Source organism: Crinia signifera, unplaced genomic scaffold (genome assembly GCF_055691185.1).
Source record: "Crinia signifera unplaced genomic scaffold, ASM5569118v1 HAP2_SCAFFOLD_159, whole genome shotgun sequence".
NCBI classification, from domain to species: domain Eukaryota; kingdom Metazoa; phylum Chordata; class Amphibia; order Anura; family Myobatrachidae; genus Crinia; species Crinia signifera.
This window is the reverse complement of record NW_028142052.1, coordinates 96,772-117,648: the sequence shown is the minus strand read 5'-3', so window position 1 is coordinate 117,648 and position 20,877 is coordinate 96,772. Positions and strand designations below refer to the sequence as shown.

The 20,877-nt window shown below is 50.7% G+C and overlaps 1 protein-coding gene across 1 annotated transcript in view; it reads left to right on the top strand.

Moving 5' to 3' along the window:
- The first annotated feature begins 12,884 nt into the window (after window positions 1-12,884).
- LOC146053360 (uncharacterized) overlaps window positions 12,885-20,877 on the top strand; it is a 30,931-nt gene continuing 22,938 nt past the window's right edge. Inside the window, exons 1-2 of the mRNA XM_083167997.1 lie at window positions 12,885-12,967; window positions 15,395-15,485. The gene's annotated coding sequence lies outside the window, so the exon portion shown is untranslated. The remainder of the gene's footprint in view (window positions 12,968-15,394; window positions 15,486-20,877) is intronic.

Below are 20,877 nucleotides of genomic sequence, written 5' to 3'. Positions count from 1 at the left end.
CTCTCTGCTTTCCTTATCTCTCTCTGCTGTCTTTATCTCTCTGCTGTCTTTATCTCTCTCTGCTGTCTTTATCTCTCTCTGCTGTCCTTATCTCTCTCTGCTGTCCTTATCTCTCTCTGCTGTCTTTATCTCTCTTTCTCTCTCTCTGTGCTGTCTATCTCTCTCTCTGCTGTCTTTATCTGTCTCTCTCTGCTGTCCTTATCTCTCTCTCTCTCTGCTGTCCTCTCTGCTGTCCTTATCTCTCTCTCTCTGCTGTCCTTATCTCTCTCTGCTGTCTTTATCTCTCTCTGCTGTCCTTACCTCTCTCTCTGCTGTCTTTATTGCTCTCTGCTGTCCTTACCTCTCTCTCTGCTGTCTTTATTGCTCTCTCTGTTGTCTTTATCTCTCTCTCTCTGCTGTCTTTATCTCTCTCTCTGCTGTCCTTATCTCTCTCTCTGCTGTCCTTATCTCTCTCTCTCTGCTGTCCTTATCTCTCTCTCTGCTGTCTTTATCTCTCTCTCTGCTGTCCTTATCTCTCTCTCTGCTGTCCTAATCTCTTTCTGATGTCCTCTCTGCTGTCCTTATCTCTCTCTCTCTGCTGTCCTTATCTCTCTCTCTGCTGTCCTTATCTCTCTCTGCTGTCCTTATCTCTCTCTCTCTCTCTGCTGTCCTCTCTGTTGTCTTTATCTCTCTCTGCTGTCTTTATCTCTCTCTACTGTCTTTATCTCTCTCTGTTGTCTTTATATGACTCTCTGCTGTCCTCTCTGCTGTCATTATCTCTCTCTCTGCTGTCCTCTCTGCTGTCCTTATCTCTCTCTCTCTCTCTGCTGTCCTTATCTCTCTCTGCTGTCCTTATCTCTCTCTGCTGTCCTTATCTCTCTCTCTGCTGTCCTTATCTCTCTCTCTGCTGTCCTTATCTCTCTATCTGCTGTCCTCTCTGCTGTCCTTATCTCTCTCTCTTCTGTCCTTATCTCTCTCTCTGCTGTCCTCTCTGCTGTCCTTATCTCTCTCTGCCGTCCTTATCTGTCTCTGCTGTCTTTAGCTCTCTCTGCTGTCTTTATCTCTATCTCTCTGCTGTCTTTATCTCTATCTCTCTTTCTCTGCTGTCCTTATCTCTCTCTCTCTCTGCTGTCCTTATCTCTCTCACTGCTGTCCTTATCTCTCTCTCACACTGCTGTCCTTATCTTTCTCTCTCTGCTGTCCTTATCTCTCTCTCTCTGCTGTCTTTATCTCTCTCTATGCTGTCTTTATCTCTCTCTGCTGTCAACTCTGCTGTCCTTATCTCTCTCTCTGCTGTCCTTATCTCTCTCTGCTGTCAACTCTGCTGTCCTTATCTCTCTCTGCTGTCATCTCTGCTGTCCTTATCTCTCTCTGCTGTCCTTATCTCTCTCTGCTGTCTTTATCTCTCTCTCTGCTGTCCTCTCTGCTGTCCTTATCTCTCTCTCTGCTGTCCTTATCTCTCTCTGCTGTCTTTATCTCTCTCTGCTGTCCTCTCTGCTATCCTTATCTCTTTCTCTCTCTGATGTCCTTATCTCTCTGCTGTCTTTATCTCTCTCTGCTGTCTTTATCTCTCTCTGCTGTCTTTATCTCTCTCTCTGCTGTCTATCTCTCTCTGCTGTCTTTATTGCTCTCTCTGCTGTCTTTATCTCTCTCTCTGCTGTCCTTATCTCTCTGCTGTCCTTATCTCTCTCTCTGCTGTCCTTATCTCTCTCTCTCTGCTGTCTTTATCTCTCTCTGCTGTCTTTATCTCTCTTCTGTCTTTATCTCTCTCTCTGTTGTCCTTATCTCTCTCTCTGCTGTCCTTTCTGCTGTCCTTATCTCTCTCTCTGCTGTTTTTATCTCTCTCTGCTGTCTTTATCTCTCTCTCTGCTGTCCTTATCTCTATCTCTCTCTGCTGTCCTTATCTCTCTCTGCTGTCCTCTCTGCTGTCCTTATCTCTCTCTCTCTGCTGTCCTTATCTCTCTCTCTGCTGTCCTTATCTCTCTCTCTCTCTCTCTGCTGTCCTCTCTGCTGTCCTTATCTCTCTCTCTGCTGTCTTTATCTCTCTCTGCTGTCTTTTTCTCTCTCTGCTGTCTTTATCTCTCTCTGCTGTCTTTATCTCTCTCTCTGCTGTCCTTATCTCTCTCTCTCTGCTGTCCTTATCTCTCGCTCTCTCTCTGCTGTCCTTATCTCACTCTCTCTGCTGTCCTTATCTCTCTCTCTCTCTCTGCTGTCCTTATCTCTCTCTCTGCTGTCCTTATCTCTCTCTGCTGTCCTTATCTCTCTCTATGCTGTCTTTATCTCTCTCTGCTGTCTTTATCTCTCTCTGTTGTCTTTATCTCTCTGCTGTCCTTATCTCTCTCTCTGCTGTCCTTATCTCTCTCTGCTTTCCTTATCTCTATCTGCTGTCTTTATCTCTCTCTGCTGTCTTTATCTCTCTCTGCTGTCCTTATCTCTCTCTGCTGTCCTTATCTCTCTCTGCTGTCTTTATATCTCTCTCTCTGTGCTGTCTTTATCTCTCTCTCTGCTGTCTTTATCTGTCTCTCTCTGCTGTCCTTATCTCTCTCTCTCTGTTGTCCTCTCTGCTGTCCTTATCTCTCTCTCTCTGCTGTCCTTATCTCTCTGCTGTCTTTATCTCTCTCTGCTGTCCTTACCTCTCTCTCTGCTTTCTTTATTGCTCTCTGCTGTCCTTACTTCTCTCTCTGCTGTCTTTATTGCTCTCTGCTGTCCTTATCTCTCTCTGCTGTCTTTATATCTCTCTCTCTGTGCTGTCTTTATCTCTCTCTCTCTGCTGTCTTTATCTGTCTCTCTCTGCTGTCCTTATCTCTCTCTCTCTCTCTCTGTTGTCCTCTCTGCTGTCCTTATCTCTCTCTCTCTGCTGTCCTTATCTCTCTGCTGTCTTTATCTCTCTCTGCTGTCCTTACCTCTCTCTCTGCTTTCTTTATTGCTCTCTCTGCTGTCTTTATCTCTCTCTCTCTGCTGTCCTTATATCTCTCTCTCTGCTGTCTTTCTCTCTCTCTCTCTGCTGTCTTTATCGCTCTCTCTCCTGCTGTCTTTATCTCTCTCTCTGCTGTCTTTATCTCTCTCTCTGCTGTCCTTATCTCTCTCTCTGCTGTCCTTATCTCTCGCTCTCTCTCTGCTGTCCTTATCTCTCTCTCTCTGCTGTCCTTATCTCTCTCTCTCTCTTTGCTGTCCTTATCTCTCTCTGCTGTCCTTATCTCTCTCTGATGTCCTTATCTCTCTCTATGCTGTCTTTATCTCTCTCTCTGCTGTCTTTATCTCTCTCTGTTGTCTTTATCTCTCTGCTGTCCTTATCTCTCTCTCTGCTTTCCTTATCTCTCTCTGCTGTCTTTATCTCTCTCTGCTGTCTTTATCTCTCTCTGCTGTCCTTATCTCTCTCTGCTGTCCTTATCTCTCTCTGCTGTCTTTATCTCTCTCTCTGCTGTCTTTCTCTCTCTCTCTCTGCTGTCTTTATCGCTCTCTCTCCTGCTGTCTTTATCTCTCTCTCTGCTGTCCTTATCTCTCTCTCTGCTGTCCTTATCTCTCGCTCTCTCTCTGCTGTCCTTATCTCTCGCTCTCTGCTGTCCTTATCTCTCTCTCTCTCTTTGCTGTCCTTATCTCTCTCTCTCTGCTGTCCTTATCTCTCTCTGCTGTCTTTATCTCTCTCTGTTGTCTTTATCTCTCTGCTGTCCTTATCTCTCTCTCTGCTTTCCTTATCTCTCTCTGCTGTCTTTATCTCTCTCTGCTGTCTTTATCTCTCTCTGCTGTCCGTATCTCTCTCTGCTGTCCTTATCTCTCTCTGCTGTCTTTATCTCTCTCTCTCTCTCTCTGTGCTGTCTATCTCTCTCTCTGCTGTCTTTATCTGTCTCTCTCTGCTGTCCTCTCTGCTGTCCTTATCTCTCTCTCTCTGCTGTCCTTATCTCTCTCTGCTGTCTTTATCTCTCTCTGCTGTCCTTACCTCTCTCTCTGCTGTCTTTATTGCTCTCTGCTGTCCTTACCTCTCTCTCTGCTGTCTTTATTGCTCTCTCTGTTGTCTTTATCTCTCTCTCTGCTGTCTTTATCGCTCTCTCTCTGCTGTCTTTATCTCTCTCTCTGCTGTCCTTATCTCTCTCTCTCTGCTGTCCTTATCTCTCTCTCTCTCTGCTGTCCTTATCTCTCTCTCTCTGCTGTCCTTATCTCTCTCTCTCTGCTGTCCTTATCTCTCTCTCTGCTGTCTTTATCTCTCTCTGCTGTCCTTATCTCTCTCTCTGCTGTCCTAATCTCTTTCTGATGTCCTCTCTGCTGTCCTTATCTCTCTCTCTGCTGTCCTTATCTCTCTCTCTGCTGTCCTTATCTCTCTCTCTCTGCTGTCCTTATCTCTCTCTCTCTCTGCTGTCCTCTCTGTTGTCTTTATCTCTCTCTGCTGTCTTTATCTCTCTCTACTGTCTTTATCTCTCTCTGCTGTCTTTATATGACTCTCTGCTGTCCTCTCTGCTGTCATTATCTCTCTCTCTGCTGTCCTCTCTGCTGTCCTTATCTCTCTCTCTCTCTGCTGTCCTTATCTCTCTCTGCTGTCCTTATGTCTCTCTGCTGTCCTTATCTCTCTCTCTGCTGTCCTTATCTCTCTATCTGCTGTCCTCTCTGCTGTCCTTATCTCTCTCTTCTGTCCTTATCTCTCTCTCTGCTGTCCTCTCTGCTGTCCTTATCTCTCTCTGCCGTCCTTATCTGTCTCTGCTGTCTTTATCTCTCTCTGCTGTCTTTATCTCTATCTCTCTGCTGTCTTTATCTCTATCTCTCTTTCTCTGCTGTCCTTATCTCTCTCTCTCTCTGCTGTCCTTATCTCTCTCACTGCTGTCCTTATCTCTCTCTCACACTGCTGTCCTTATCTTTCTCTCTCTGCTGTCCTTATCTCTCTCTCTCTGCTGTCTTTATCTCTCTCTATGCTGTCTTTATCTCTCTCTGCTGTCAACTCTGCTGTCCTTATCTCTCTCTCTGCTGTCCTTATCTCTCTCTGCTGTCAACTCTGCTGTCCTTATCTCTCTCTGCTGTCATCTCTGCTGTCCTTATCTCTCTCTGCTGTCCTTATCTCTCTCTGCTGTCTTTATCTCTCTCTCTGCTGTCCTCTCTGCTGTCCTTATCTCTCTCTCTGCTGTCCTTATCTCTCTCTGCTGTCTTTATCTCTCTCTGCTGTCCTCTCTGCTATCCTTATCTCTTTCTCTCTCTGCTGTCTTTATCTCTCTCTGCTGTCTTTATCTCTCTCTGCTGTCTTTATCTCTCTCTGCTGTCTTTATCTCTCTTTCTGCTGTCTATCTCTCTCTGCTGTCTTTATTGCTCTCTCTGCTGTCTTTATCTCTCTCTCTGCTGTCCTTATCTCTCTCTCTGCTGTCCTTATCTCTCTGCTGTCCTTATCTCTCTCTCTGCTGTCCTTATCTCTCTCTCTGCTGTCTTTATCTCTCTCTGCTGTCTTTATCTCTCTCTCTTCTGTCTTTATGTCTCTCTCTCTGTTGTCCTTATCTATCTCTCTCTGCTGTCCTTTCTGCTGTCCTTATCTCTCTCTCTGCTGTTTTTATCTCTCTCTGCTGTCTTTATCTCTCTCTCTGCTGTCCTTATCTCTATCTCTCTCTGCTGTCCTTATCTCTCTCTGCTGTCCTCTCTGCTGTCCTTATCTCTCTCTCTGCTGTCCTTATCTCTCTCTCTGCTGTCCTTATCTCTCTCTCTCTCTGCTGTCCTCTCTGCTGTCCTTATCTCTCTCTGCTGTCTTTATCTCTCTCTGCTGTCTTTATCTCTCTCTCTGCTGTCTTTATCTCTCTCTCTGCTGTCTTTATCTCTCTCTCTGCTGTCCTTATCTCTCTCTGCTGTCCTTATCTCTCTCTCTGCTGTCCTCTCTGCTGTTCTTATCTCTCTCTCTCTCTCTCTGCTGTCCTTATCTCTCTCTCTGCTGTCCTAATCTCTCTCTGCTGTCCTCTCTGCTGTCCTTATCTCTCTCTCTGCCGTCCTCTCTGCTGTCCTTATCTCTCTCTCTGCTGTCCTTATCTCTCTCTCTCTGCTGTCCTCTCTGCTGTCCTTATCTCTCTCTCTGCTGTCCTTATCTCTCTCTGCTGTCCTCTCTGCTTTCATTATCTCTCTCTGCTGTCCTTATCTCTCTCTGCTGTCTTTATCTCTCACTCTGCTGTCTTTATCTCTCTCTGCTGTCTTTATCTCTATCTCTCTGCTGTCTTTATCTCTCTCTCTCTCTGCTGTCCTTATCTCTCTCTCTCTCTCTGCTGTCCTTATCTCTCTCACTGCTGTCCTTATCTCTCTCTCTTTCTCTGCTGTCCTTATCTCTCTCTCTCTGCTGTCCTTATCTCTCTCTCTCTGCTGTCCTCTCTGCTGTCTTTATCTCTCTCTGCTGTCCTTATCTCTCTCTCTCTGCTGTCCTCTCTGCTGTCCTTATCTCTCTGCTGTCTTTATCTCTCTCTCTCTGCTGTCTTTATCTCTCTCTCTGCTGTCTTTATCTCTCTCTCTGCTGTCTTTATCTCTCTCTCTGCTGTCTTTATCTCTCTCTTTCTCTCTGCTGTCCTTATCTCTCTCTCTCTCTGCTGTCCTTATCTCTCTCTCTCTCTGCTGTCCTCATCTCTCTCTCTGCTGTCTTTATCTCTCTCTGCTGTCCTTATCTCTCTCTGCTGTCCTCTCTGCTGTCCTTATCTCTCTCTGCTGTCCTCTCTGCTGTCCTTATCTCTCTCTGCTGTCCTTATCTCTCTCTGCTGTCTTTATCTCTCTCTCTCTCTCTGCTGTCTTTATCTCTCTTTCTGCTGTCCTTATCTCTCTCTGCTGTCCTTATCTCTCTCTCTCTGCTGTCTTTATCTCTCTCTCTGCTGTCTTTATCTCTCTCTCTGCTGTCCTTATCTCTCTCTCTGCTGTCCTCTCTGCTGTCTTTATCTCTCTCTCTCTGCTGTCTTTATCTCTCTCTGCTGTCCTTATCTCTCTCTGCTGTCCTCTCTGCTGTCCTTATCTCTCTCTGCTGTCCTCTCTGCTGTCCTTATCTCTCTCTGCTGTCTTTATCTCTCTCTCTCTGCGGTCTTTATCTCTCTCTGCTGTCTTTATCTCTCTGCTGTCTTTATCTCTCTTTCTGCTGTCCTTATCTCTCTCTGCTGTCCTTATCTCTCTCTGCTGTCATTACCTCTCTCTCTGCTGTCTTTATCTCTCTCTTTCTCTCTGCTTTCTTTATCTCTCTCTCTGCTGTCCTTATCTCTCTCTCTGCTGTCCTCTTAGCTGTCCATATCTCTCTCTCTGCTGTCCATATCTCTCTCTCTGCTGTCCTTATCTCTCTCTCTGCTGTCCTCTCTTATAGACTGCATGTGTGTATTCCAATGAGCACACAAATCTGTGAATTAGCAGCTCCACCATTGTGTGAGTGACAGCACCATGACTCCCTCTGCCCCCTTACAGCACGTAGCCACGCTCCCTTCCTCCCTCCCTTTTCCCATCTCCGCCGCCGCGGCCAAACCCCTCATCCCTGCACTGTGCGTGTGCGCGGTGACGTCAAACGTGCACCCGCGCAATGCACTATTGGGAACGCTGAAGCCAGGAGAGGCTTCAGAAGAAAATGTGCAGTATTACCCACATTTTCTTCTGAAGCCTCTCCTGGCTTCAGCATTCGGAACGGGGGGCAGGAGGATCGGCGGCAACTTAAAAGAGAAAAAAAAAAGTGTCAGAAATGACAGGGGGGGCACGTGCCCGGGTGCCCCCCCCCCCCCCTAAATCCACCAGTGGTCAGATGTATTAAGCTTCAGATAGTGATAAAGTGAAGAGTGATAAACAACCAGCCAATCAGCTCCTTCCTGTCATTTTTCAAACTTAGCCTGTAACATGGCAGTTAGGAGCTGGTTGGCTGGCTGTTTATCACTCTCCATTTTATCACTTTTTGAACTTTGATACATCTGGCCCAGAGTGAGCAGTTATTTACATCTGCAGAGTAGCCTGCAGCCCGCCTGCTGTCCCTCCGTCACCATATACACCCCGGCTGTGGCGAGTCCTTTCTGGGTTGTGGGTGGCACCCACTGTGTGTGTGTGTGTGTGGGGTTTGTGCTGACCACTTGCCTAGGTTGCCGGGGAACTTTGCACCGGCCCTGTGTGTGTGTGTGTGTGTGTGTGTGTGTGCGTACATATAAATGGAAGCATGATGGCTCCCAACAGCAGTGTAACTAGAAATGTTGTGCCCTCCTTCCAAAAAAGTTTTTGGTTTTATGTGTCAAATGTGCAAATGGGTATTATGGTTTGTTATATAGTATGTAATGGGCATGTGACTTAGGAGCTTATTCTGATCGTAGCGGCCAAACGTGCGTACGTTCCAAAACAACGTACGCTATCCGTACGCGGCCGTTGGGGTTAAGTCCACCCACAACTCAGCCGCATACGTACGGCCAGAAACAACGTCGAAGGGGAGTGGCGTACAAATGTGCGTACGCCAACGTACACGGACGGGCCAGCCCTTACACTCCGACAACTGGCGTACAATTGAGCGTACACCACCGTTTACGGACGTCTCTCGGCCGTCTTCCCACCGACTTCTTGCGGCTATTTGAGCGTACGCCAGCTTGCACGGACGGGTCCCTATTGTTTTCAATAGAAAAGTCAGCTTATGTCACCGCTCGTGAGAGTGAGCGTACGTCCGTGTACGCTGACATACCCTTCATATATATGGACCTGCAAATCTTGCCTTTGAACTATAATGATGAAAATTAATTAATTGATTGAATTAATTAATGTGCAAAATAGTGGACATGGGCTTTAAACATTGCTGAAACATCCTTTGTAGGTGTTAGATGTGGTTTATGTTATTGTATCCTAAATACAAAACCTATGTTTGTATTAGAGTGAACATGTTGATACATGTCGACTTGTGTAGATTGAGTGTGCTACTGCGTAATGTCTATGAAAGCACGTAGTGAATGTGTATAACTGTTTAACAAATACCTACCTTAGCGTACATAAGCAGGTCTTAAAAAGATTCTTACCTTAAATTAAACAAACCTTTAAATGTCAAGAAGTATAGAAAGATAAGCTTCCAATGTGTTTGAGTGCTGTGTGTGGCTTGCAGGTAGTGAAATAATGGTTTGGACTTAATAGACTGCAGCATTGCTTATTACATTCAGGTGTATGTGTTTGAGTAGGAATCAGCGTTAATTAGCAAACTCAGGCGCACGCTGGCATGCGGTATCTGTAGGGGTGGTCTGAGGTGGCGGTTGGCGGCCGCCTGTTTTGTGTCCGAAATGAACGGTGCTTTAGTCGATCGTGCGGTAGTAGCACCGCTCATTTTTGGTGCACACCCCCGTGTACGCCCATATTTACGCCCATTTTCCCTCATTATTTCGGCCGCTCCCCTCATCACGCCCCTATGCCGCCCCCAATGCCCGTACACTCGCGTATAGGTTTTTTCGCACGTAGAGACCCGTCCGTAGGCGTTGTGGAGTGTTCGCGCCTGCGCATTGGCGAATGTACGCATGCGCAGATCATAAAAAATCCAGGGACGTACGCGTACGGCCCGGCCGCACCAACCAGAATAAGGCCCTTAATGTGTAATGGGCATTACGGTGTGTCTTATAATGTTAGGCTGCGCCCGCTTTTATCATGCAAGAGCCCCGCCTACTACAAATTGGGGGGGGGGTGCGAAACATGCCCTTGCTCCGGGCACCGTGGCACCTAGCTACACCACTGGGGAAGGGATGCTATACTGTACATCTTGGATTTCCCAAGATCATACCAGTTTCTGGCCTTCCTCTTCTGGGAAGAACCCAGATTTTCTAGTTTTGAAATATAGCAACGCCAACCCCAGGGCCACTTCCTTGCGTTTTCCCCCCAGACTGAAAATTCCTACCCAGCCTTTCATAGCTCCCAGCTCACTTTCAACATATACAGTATATTAGGGCGGAGTGAAAAAGTTGAAACGTGCAAAAGTGTCTCGCTCTAAAGGCCCCTATACACTAGCCGATTTTGGTCAGATTTCAGCCAGATCAGTCGGATCTGGCCGAAATCGGACCAAAATCACCTAGTTTTGATGTCCTCTCAGATCCGATGCGCGGTCCCGTGCGCATCGGATCTGCGTCGGGTGGTCAGACCTGCTGCACGTCCGACCACCCGACTTGGGACCTAGTGGGGCGGCGAGGCGGTAGAGGGAGCAGGGGGGGCTGGGGACGCTGCGGGGGACACAGGCGGCATAGAGCCGCGCAGAGGGAGCCGGCGGGAGCTGTCAGTATTGAATAAAAAAAAAAGCCCATACAATGCATGGGCGGCCTGTGATTGGCTGAGCGCTCTCTCAGCCAGTCAGCAATTGGCTGAGAGAGCGCTCAGCCAATCACAGGCTGCCCATTCATTGTATAGGCTTTTTTTTTCTAGCACTGACAGCTCCCGCTGGCTCCCCCTGCCCGGCTCTATGCCGCCTGTGTCCCCCGCCGCGTCCCCAGCAGCGGGGGACACAGACGCTGTCCCCGCAGCGTTACCAGCAGCGGGGGACACAGACGCTGTCCCCACAGCGTCCCCAGCAGCGGGGGACACAGACGCTGTCCCCGCAGCGTCCCCAGCCCCCCTGCTCCCACCTCTGTAGCCCCCCCCCCCCTGCTCCCCGGGTTTTTTACATGTGATAAATCGAGACGATTTATTACATGTAAAAAATGGCACATCAAGTGCCAATCTAATCAAGCTCCCCCGGGGAGCAGCCGGGGAAGCTCAGGGGAAAGTCGGGGGCGACTTGTCCTAAGGACAAGTCGCCCTAGTGTATGGGGGCCTTTAGTCAATATCTTCTGTTCAAGACACCTAAAGTTTAGCCTTTTAGGTGCAAAAAACGAAACATATGAGACGTTCCGATCTAGTTAAAATGATGTCAGGACGTCTTACAGTGGTTCATTAATATACCTTAGCACAGTAAAAAGAGTACGAGCTTGTCCTAGTGCAATGTTACTGACTTTGGCGGGAGAAAAAAAATCCCTGACCCGCTTTCATGGTCACAATTGTGAATATTGTGTGTTTTCACCCGAAAGTGTTTTTTTTTTTTTGGGGGGGGGGGGGGGGGCTGCTCTGTAATTGAAGTGACCAAGAAAAAACCTTGGGGCAAAAAATCAGGGTAGATCTCTTTTGTTTGCCCTTAATAGAATAGTGCACCTCTGTGTCTTCCAATGTCCAAATCTTTACCGAATGCTCCAGTAAGTTCAATAAACAATGCATTACGCTGTTATTTGGGTGCAGTATTTTATACACTTCTGTTCATTGTCTTTCATTCAGGGTTGCCTGCCCTCCAGTAATGGCCGGGAGGGTCCCGGAAATCGGGAGCCCCTCCTGGCCCCCCGGAAAGGGTGGCAATCCTCCCGCATATCCCCCCCATCTCCCGCGATCTGTCCCTCGGCGGGGGGGCGGGGGTGTCCGCGGGTAAAATGCAGCGATCGCATCATTTAAAATGATGTGACGCTGTAGACACGCCCCCAAAAGGACAGCATCTATGTGGCCCCACCCCTGAACCGCCTATTTTTCACTCCCAGATATGGCCCCACCCCCTGCCTAACAGAGCTGGTTGCCCTCTCCCGGAGAGGGCAGCTTAAAAGTTGGCAAGTATGCCTTAATTGTGGCAATTTTGCTTTAAACATGAATATGGGGGAGGTGGCGCTAGAAACTTTTTTGCATGGGGGAGCAAAATTCTAGTTACGCCTCTGATAGAGGCTGTGCGCACAGCTTGGATTCATGGGTGACAGGGGAAACTCCCAACTGCACCCCACCCCCTCCACAGGACACTGCCAGCCTTGGGCAGGAAGCGCGAACGTCCCAAAACAAAACGGACGTTCCTGCGATAAGCGCACAGTTGGGAGGTAAATCTAAATATATATATATATATATATCAGGGTTGCCTACCCTCCCGGAATGGCCGGGAGGGTCCCGGAAATCGGGTCCCCCTCCCGGTCCCCCGGAAAGGGTGGCAATCCTCCCGCATATCCCCCCAGCACCTGTGATGTGTCCCTCGGCGGGGGGGTCCGCAGGTAAAATGCCGCGATCGCGGCATTTTAGCCCCACCCCCCGCAGTGCAAAGACTGAAATACCTACATTGCACAGCGGGGGGCGGGGCTAAAATGCTGTGATGCTGTAGACATGCCCCCAACAGGGCATCATCTGTGTGGCCACGCCCCCGGACCGCCTCTTTTTCCAGTCCTGGAATGGCCCTGCCCCCCAGCCTGACAGAGCTGGCTGCCCTCTCCCGGAGAGGGCAGCTCAAAAGTCGGCAACTATGATATATATATATATATATATATATATATATATATATATATATATATATATAAAAATGTTTTCCTTTAATATAGGGATGGGGAACCTTTAATCCTCCAGATGTTGTTGAACTACACATCCCAACATGCCCTGCTACAGTTTTGCTTTTTGCCCATGCTTGCTGGGATGTGTAGTTCAACAACAGCTGAAGGGACGAAAGTTCCCCATCCCAGCTTTAATGTTAAGGATATAGTGGGAGAAAATAAATATATTAACCAGCAGTCAATTGATTAATCTGTAAACTGAATGAAATAAATGTTTATAACTAAGACCTAGAGATATATAATGTAATGTTCCTTTCTTATTGTGGATTTGTAGTACATAATGAGTTAAATATTAAGCTGCAAACTGTCATTACCTTCCATAGTACGAGACTGTACTGTGGGCAAAAATGTATATAGCCAGCTTGGATTTGCCCTTAGTTAAAATGGCCACCGGAGCATCACCATATATACACCTCTCTAAGAATAGAAAGGGGTTGGGGGCAGCCACCAGCACTGGTTTTGTCCACAAATAATTGATAATAACTATTTGCTGGTTGTTTGTTTTTGGGCTTGTTGCCTTGTTCTCAGGGCCCGCCGTGGATTGGATGCTGCAAAACAAAGCTGGCTCATGATTTGCTGAGCAGGGATCGGGTGGGCGGGTCTGTAAGTAGCAGGGAAGTGCTCACTGCTTCCTGTAGCTGCTGTATCGTGTCGTGTGGCCTCTTATCTGCAGGGACCCAGGTGATGGATAGAAGCAGGTATGTGTATGTGTGCTGCAGCAGCCTGTACATCAGCAGCCACTCAGCCCTCACATTCCCTGGGCATCCTTATAGTTACTTAGCTCACACGGAAGCCGGGGCTGCTCTGGCCGTGCTCTGTGTGCTGCTGTACATTCCTCAGCAGCAGGGAGACTGCTGCACTAATCTCACCCTGTACTCGGGCTGAGAACACAGACTTATCAGAGGTGCAGCAGCAGGGAGGGGGAGGACGGGGGACTGCTGCACTAATCTCACCCTGTACTCGGGCTGAGAACACAGACTTATCAGAGGTGCAGCAGCAGCAGGGAGGGGGAGGACGGGGGACTGCTGCACTAATCTCACCCTGTACTCGGGCTGAGAACTCAGACTTATAAGAGGTGCAGCAGCAGCAGGGAGGGGGAGGACGGGGACTGCTGCACTAATATCACCCTGTACTCGGGCTGAGAACACAGACTTATCAGAGGTGCAGCAGCAGGGAGGGGGAGGACGGGGGACTGCTGCACTAATCTCACCCTGTACTCGGGCTGAGAACACAGACTTATCAGAGGTGCAGCAGCAGCAGGGAGGGGGAGGACGGGGACTGCTACACTAATCTCACCCTGTACTCGGGCTGAGAACACAGATTTATCAGAGGTGCAGCAGCAGCAGGGAGGGGGAGGACGGGGGACTGCTGCACTAATCTCACCCTGTACTCGGCCTGAGAACACAGACTTATCAGAGGTGCAGCAGCAGCAGGGAGGGGAGGACGGGGGACTGCTGCACTAATCTCACCCTGTACTCGGGCTGAGAACATAGACTTATCAGAGGTGCAGCAGGGAGGGGAGGACGGGGGACTGCTGCACTAATCTCACCCTGTACTCGGGCTGAGAACACAGACTTATCAGAGGTGCAGCAGGGAGGGGGAGGATGGGGGGCTGCTGCACTAATCTCACCCTGCACTCGGGCTGAGAACACAGACTTATCAGAGGTGCAGCAGCAGCAGGGAGGGGGAGGACGGGGACTGCTGCACTAATCTCACCCTGTACTCGGGCTGAGAACACAGACTTATCAGAGGTGCAGCAGCAGGGAGGGGGAGGACGGGGACTGCTGCACTAATCTCACCCTGTACTCGGGCTGAGAACACAGACTTATCAGAGGTGCAGCAGCAGGGAGGGGGAGGACGGGGGACTGCTGCACTAATCTCACCCTGTACTCGGGCTGAGAACACAGACTTATCAGAGGTGCAGCAGCAGCAGGGGGGGGGGGGACTGCTGCACTAATCTCATCCTGTACTCGGGCTGAGAACACAGACTTATTAGAGGTGCAGCAGCAGCAGGGAGGGGGAGGACGGGGACTGCTGCACTAATCTCACCCTGTACTCGGGCTGAGAACACAGACTTATCAGAGGTGCAGCAGCAGCAGCAGGGAGGGGGAGGACGGGGGACTGCTGCACTAATCTCACCCTGTACTCGGGCTGAGAACACAGACTTATCAGAGGTGCAGCAGCAGCAGGGGGGGGGGGGGACTGCTGCACTAATCTCATCCTGTACTCGGGCTGAGAACACAGACTTATCAGAGGTGCAGCAGCAGCAGGGAGGGGGAGGATTGGGGACTGCTGCACTAATCTCACCCTGTACTCGGGCTGAGAACACTGACTTATCAGAGGTGCAGCAGCAGCAGGGAGGGGGAGGACAGGGGACTGCTGCACTAATCTCACCCTGTACTCGGGCTGAGAACACAGACTTATCAGAGGTGCAGCAGCAGCAGGGAGGGGGAGGACGGGGGACTGCTGCACTTATCTCACCCTGTACTCGGGCTGAGAACACAGAATTATCAGAGGTGCAGCAGCAGCAGCAGGGAGGGGGAGGACGGGGGACTGCTGCACTAATCTCACCCTGTACTCGGGCTGAGAACACAGACTTATCAGAGGTGCAGCAGCAGCAGGGAGGGGGAGGACGGGGGACTGCTGCACTAATCTCACCCTGTACTCGGGCTGAGAACACAGACTTATCAGAGGTGCAGCAGGGAGGGGGAGGACGGGGACTGCTGCACTAATCTCACCCTGTACTCGGGCTGAGAACACAGACTTATCAGAGGTGCAGCAGCAGCAGGGAGGGGGAGGACGGGGGACTGCTGCACTAATCTCACCCTGTACTGGGCTGAGAACACAGACTTATCAGAGGTGCAGCAGCAGCAGGGAGGGGAGGACGGGGACTGCTGCACTAATCTCACCCTGTACTCGGGCTGAGAACACAGTTTCCGGAGGTGCAGCAGGCATATTTTAGTAAAATTAATGATAATAAATAAATAGGCACTAGTCCTTGCACCACCTGCACCCCAGGGAAACATGGCTCCAACTTGCCGGTAACTTTTTTGTTGGGGGGGCTTTATGGGATTTTTTGTTTTTGCCTTGTTTTTCACTTTGTGGTTGCTTGTCTTTCATTTCAGAGTTGGTGACACTGCTGTACTTACACATAGGTGCCAGCAGCTGGGAGACCCGGATTACTGTGGTCCTCAGGGGTCTGTAATACCCAGCAAGGTATGTGATTAGTCTGACCATGCCGAGTACTGTGTTATATATGTCTGTTCTACTAACTTGCGATAACAGCATCAACCACACTGACTGCTCTCTGTAAGGGAACCAGTATCTCTTATATAATTAGCCAGATCTGTAACTCTTCCCCTGTGTATGTAACGTTCCCGCCCAGCGGGATACACAACCCCCCCCCCCAGGGAAAAGACCAGTGTTTTATGTATATAATGTTTTTATGTGTATAACGTTCCACCCCCTTGACATCACCTCCCCCCGCCCAACCAGGGCTACAGTACACGCCCACCATTACTCCACAGCCACCATCCACCATTACTCCTGCACCCCACCCCCCTCTGCCAGCACCCCCCCCCCGTACCTCCACGACCCCCCTCACGCGATTCGTGGGACCCCCCTCCCATGATTCATGGGACCCTTCCACGATTCGCGGGACCCCCGCGACCCTCCCTCCCGTGATTGGCAGGCCCCCCACGATCCCCCTCCCGTGATTTGAGGCAACCCCCCACCCCCTCCCGGGATTTGCGGACCACCGCCACCTTCCGCAATTCACGGCACCCCCTCCTGCGATTTGCGACACCCCCTCCCGCAATTCGCGCCCCCTCCTGCGATTCTAGCCCCCCCCCCCCCCCCCCCGATTTGCGGACCACCGCCCCCTTCCGCAATTCACGGCACCCCCTCCTGCGATTTGCGACACCCCCTCCCGCAATTCGCGCCCCCCTCCTGCGATTCTAGCCCCCCCCCGTGATTTGCGGACCCCGCCCCCTCCCGTGAGCCACTGAACCCTGCGACACCCCCTCCCGCAATTCGCGCCCCCCTCCTGCGATTCTAGCCCCCCCCCCCGCGATTTGCGGACCCCGCCCCCTCCCGTGATCCACTGAACCCTGCGATCCCCCTCCCGCAATTCGAGGCAACCCCCCACCCCCTCCCGGGATTTGCGGACCACTGCCCCCTCCCGCGATTCACTGCACCCCCCTCCTGCGATTTGCAACACCCCCTCCTGCGATTCGCAACACCCCCTCCTGCGATTCGCGCCCCCTCCCGCGATTCTAGCCCCCCCCCCCCCCCGCGATTTGCGGCCCCCGCCCCCTCCCGCGATTCACGGAACCCCTCCGTAGCGCCCCTTCCCGCAATTTGCGGACCCCCTCGGCACCCTCCTGCACCCCCCTCCCGCGATTAGCGAACCCCCCCGTGATTCACACCCCCCCTCCCGCAATTTGCAGACCCCCTCCCTCGATTCGTGGACGCCCCCTCCCGCGATTCACGCAATTCACGGCACCCTCCTGCAATTCGCGGACCCCCGCCGCCTCCCGCGATTCACGGAACCCCCCGTAGCGCCCCCCTCCCGCGATTTGCGGCCCCCCTCGGCACCTCCTGCCCCCCGCGATTCGCAGGATCCCCGCGCCCCCCCCCCCCAATTTTCGGACCCCCTCAGCATCCTGCGCCTCTTCCCGCAATTTGCAGACCCCCTCCCGCAATTCGCGGGCCCCCCCCTCCCGTGATTCATGCCCCCTCCTCCCGTGATTCATGCTCCCTCCTGCGATTCACGGACCCCCACGCCACCCCCCTTGCGCCCCCTCCTCCCTTGATTCACGGCACCTCCAGCGCCCCCCCCCCCGCGATTCACGGACCCCCCCTCCCACAATTCACTGACCCGACAACCCCCCTCCCGCAATTTGCGGACCTCCCTTCCCGCGATTCAAGCCCCCCCCTGTGCCCCTTCCCATGATTTGCGGACCTCCGCCCCCTCCCGCTAATCGCGGATCCCCGCACACCTCTCCCGCAATTTGCAGACCCCCCTGACCCCCTTCCAGCAATTCCACCCCCCAGCGGACCACCGCGACCCCGCTCCCGCATTTCACGTACCCCCGTGAGAATCTGGGATCCTGTACCGTCACAAGCAGGTGCCGCCCCTAGGTGGGAAATCTGGCCCTGGCTACCGTACTGCAGGTTCCCCTACTGCCAGAAGTGTCCCCACGGTCCTCTGCACCAGGGCCACAACTTTTATCAATGTCTTGCCCACATACCACTATTATACAGCCTCCTGCTCTCATGCACGCTTACTTCCTCCCAGTGGGAGGAGACGCTCACCCACTGCCGGGAGCTGCATACTGTCCCCCACCCTCCTCCAGTTCCAGGGATGCCCATCGACCATCAATGATTTCAATTAATCGATGGTTTGTGGCTGATGTTGAATACTTTTCATGATGTGGGAGGACCAGATGGTTTCCCTACATCGATGGCAAAGGAGAACCGATCAAGGTTCAAATTATTTTAAAACTCCCGCGATTCGCAGAGCCCCCCGCGACCCCCTTCCCTCCCTGGATTTGCGGACCACCGCCTCCGGGACACGGAGCACGGCTCCGCCCCCCAAACCCGGAAGTCCCGCCACCAAGTTCTGATTGACCCACGGCCTTTTCAGTCAGATATAATGGATGACCATCGATAGCTACAACAATCGATGGTTATCCAAGTAATATGTTACTACTATCGATGGCAGGGTGCAAAATCTCCATCAATGCCAACCATCGATGGCATCTGTCCTCCAGCCTCCTCTTTAGTCCCCCGTATGCCCACACACCCCTATCACTACCCAGCTTCCTGCTCTCCTGAACCGTAACTTCCACCACTGGGGAGTCGCTGGCGCTGTGTTGCCCACATACCCCTATCATGCCTCATAGCCCAGCCTCCTTCTCTCATGCACCCTAACTCCCCCCCAGTAGGAGGAGATACTGACTCAGGGGCACCATCCTGTACTCCTGTGGTGCCACGCTGGACCCTCACCCACTGGCAGAAGCTGCACAGTGTCCCCCACCCTCCTCTTTAGTCCCCCGTATGCCCACACACCCCTATCACTACCCAGCCTCCAGTTTTCTTGTGTCGTGACCTCCGCCAGTGGGGAGCCGCTGACTCAAAAACACCCTACTATACTATTGCACACACACACACCTCAACAACACGAACACACAGCCCCCCCCCCCCACACACCCACAAATGTCACTGTACCCTCCACACTATCAGTGTACATCTTACTCTGTAACCGCTTTTTAATTAAACAAAACAATACACCCCCTTCCACATCATATGCTCTCTATTTAACACATTTCACCTATATCTCAAGCTGCAATACAGGCATCTGTCATACAATTCTAACCATATTTCTCACAATACAAACGTTCACAAATTAAGGGGGCGCAGCCCCTCATGCCGGTGTGAAGAGCACCCGTAGGGCGCGATGAACCACCTAGTATATATATATATCTCATTGCAGGGCTGAGTGCTAGTAACAAGTAGATGGGGTTACAGCAGACACTGCAGAACACTAATATACTGACCAGAGATGGACACTAACTCCTTATAGGAATATTATTGGCTGACTAATATCCTAACAGCTCTGTAATAGGTGCTGACTCATACCTCCCAACATTCATAGAAAGGAACCCAGGACTGCTCGCGTGCGTGCCTTTTTTTGGAGGTGTGGCTACTGAAAATGGGGTGTGGCCTGTTCGTGATGCTGCTGCAAGGCCACGCCCCATTTTCACCGCTGTGAGCTGCTGGCTATGCCCCCAGCCCCTCTGGCTGCAAGAATAGAACCCGGGACTGCTCGCATGCGCGCCGTTTTTTTGGAGGTGTGGCTACTGAAAAGGGGGCATGACCTGTTCCTGTGATGCTGCTGCAAGGCCGCGCCCTATTTTCACCGCTGTGAGCTGCTAACTATGCCCCCAGCCCCTCTGGCTGCAAGAATAGATGCTCGCTGTGAGCATGTGCACAGCATCTATTCACGGACCACAGTGGGGGTACTCCCAACTGCCCCCCCCCCCCCCCGGGACAAAAAAAGGGACGTTCCCGCGATAAGCGGGACAGCTGGGAGGTATGCTGCCTGAGAGTGGTAATATTCATTATATATGTATATTAGGATTATGTTTGTATTTCCGATGTGTAATGTGTGTGAGTGTAACATAATAGGCAACATAATATTTGTATGTAATAAATGTCAAATAAGGTATTTTACCTCTCCCCGTGCGCAGTTATATTGTTCTTCTCTGTTTTATACTCCTATTTATAGCTTCTACTACAGGTGAGGTTTATACCTCCCCAAGTCTGGAGCTTATCCTCTGTTTTCTTAATTGTTAGACCCATCTGTCCACAGAGGCCGCAGTTTCTGATGAGCGTATTCATCACCATGGTAACTTCATAATCAATACTAATCTTAGGAGCACACTGATTGGCTTATACTATACAGGAAGAGATACAAAGCTAGGAGAAGTTTATACTGTAAATTGAAACTGAAGATGCCCATACATTACAGTGACATCTCTCTGAGACGAGAAGTCACCTGTGATCCCCCTTGAGCTGCCCAGGAACCTCCCCGGCAGCAGGACCACATACCGTATGCAGTCATTTTGTATATGATGCATTGTATACGATCTCAGCCAAGTCTGCCTGGCTGGTGATGCGGCTGATCTTACCTGCAGCCTGTGCGATCTTCAGGCTCCGATGAGATACACATGGGACTGCACATCGCATAGAACCTGGGGGGAAATTTACTAAGAAGAATTTGTTAAAAAAAATAGTATTTTCATAGGAAAATACAAATTTTTTGGCGTATTTGTATTTTTGCCAAAAATACGAATTTTCGTATTCGTATTGATGGGACATTCATATTTGTATTTACAAATACGAATGAATACACCATCGAAAGAATACGACAGAAATCACCATTCAAAAGAATGGTGGTTCCTGATTTACTAAGCGGCCGTATTTAAAATACGGCTGCTAATTGGCGTAAAACGCCCGCGAATGGCGTGCCAAATACGGCAGGAAAATACACTTTATTTCCCTGTCGTATTTGCAGGCTTCAGTGTAAAAAATAAAAATAAAATAAAAAATAATTGAAAAAAAAAAAAAACGGCGTGGGGTCCCCCCCCCCCCACAGCCGTATCCAGCACCAGGCTAAAAAAGCCGGGGCTGGTATTAAAAAATCATAAAAAACCCGGCAAGTAGGTAAGTAAGTAGATTTTTTTTTTTTTTTAAACCAGCTCCAGGTCCGGGGCTGGTTCACAAAATCCAGGGGACAAAATGACTAGGGGTCCCCCGTATTTTATGAACCAGCCCCAGGCCAAACCAGCCAGCAGGGTAATGTCACAGCCGGGGGGCACTTATTATATAAGGTCCCGCGGCCAAAACATCACCCTACTGACCAGTCAGCCTGGCCAGGGGTCCTGGGGGAGTGGGGACCCCCCAATAAAGGAGTCCCCCCCCCTCCAGGACTTACCTGACCAGGCTGAAGCCTGGTGCTGTCCCCAGTGACCCTGGAGCGGTGCTCACCGGGCTGATTCAGTGTAAAAAAATAGAATAAAGTATTGTCTAATACTGTGGAACT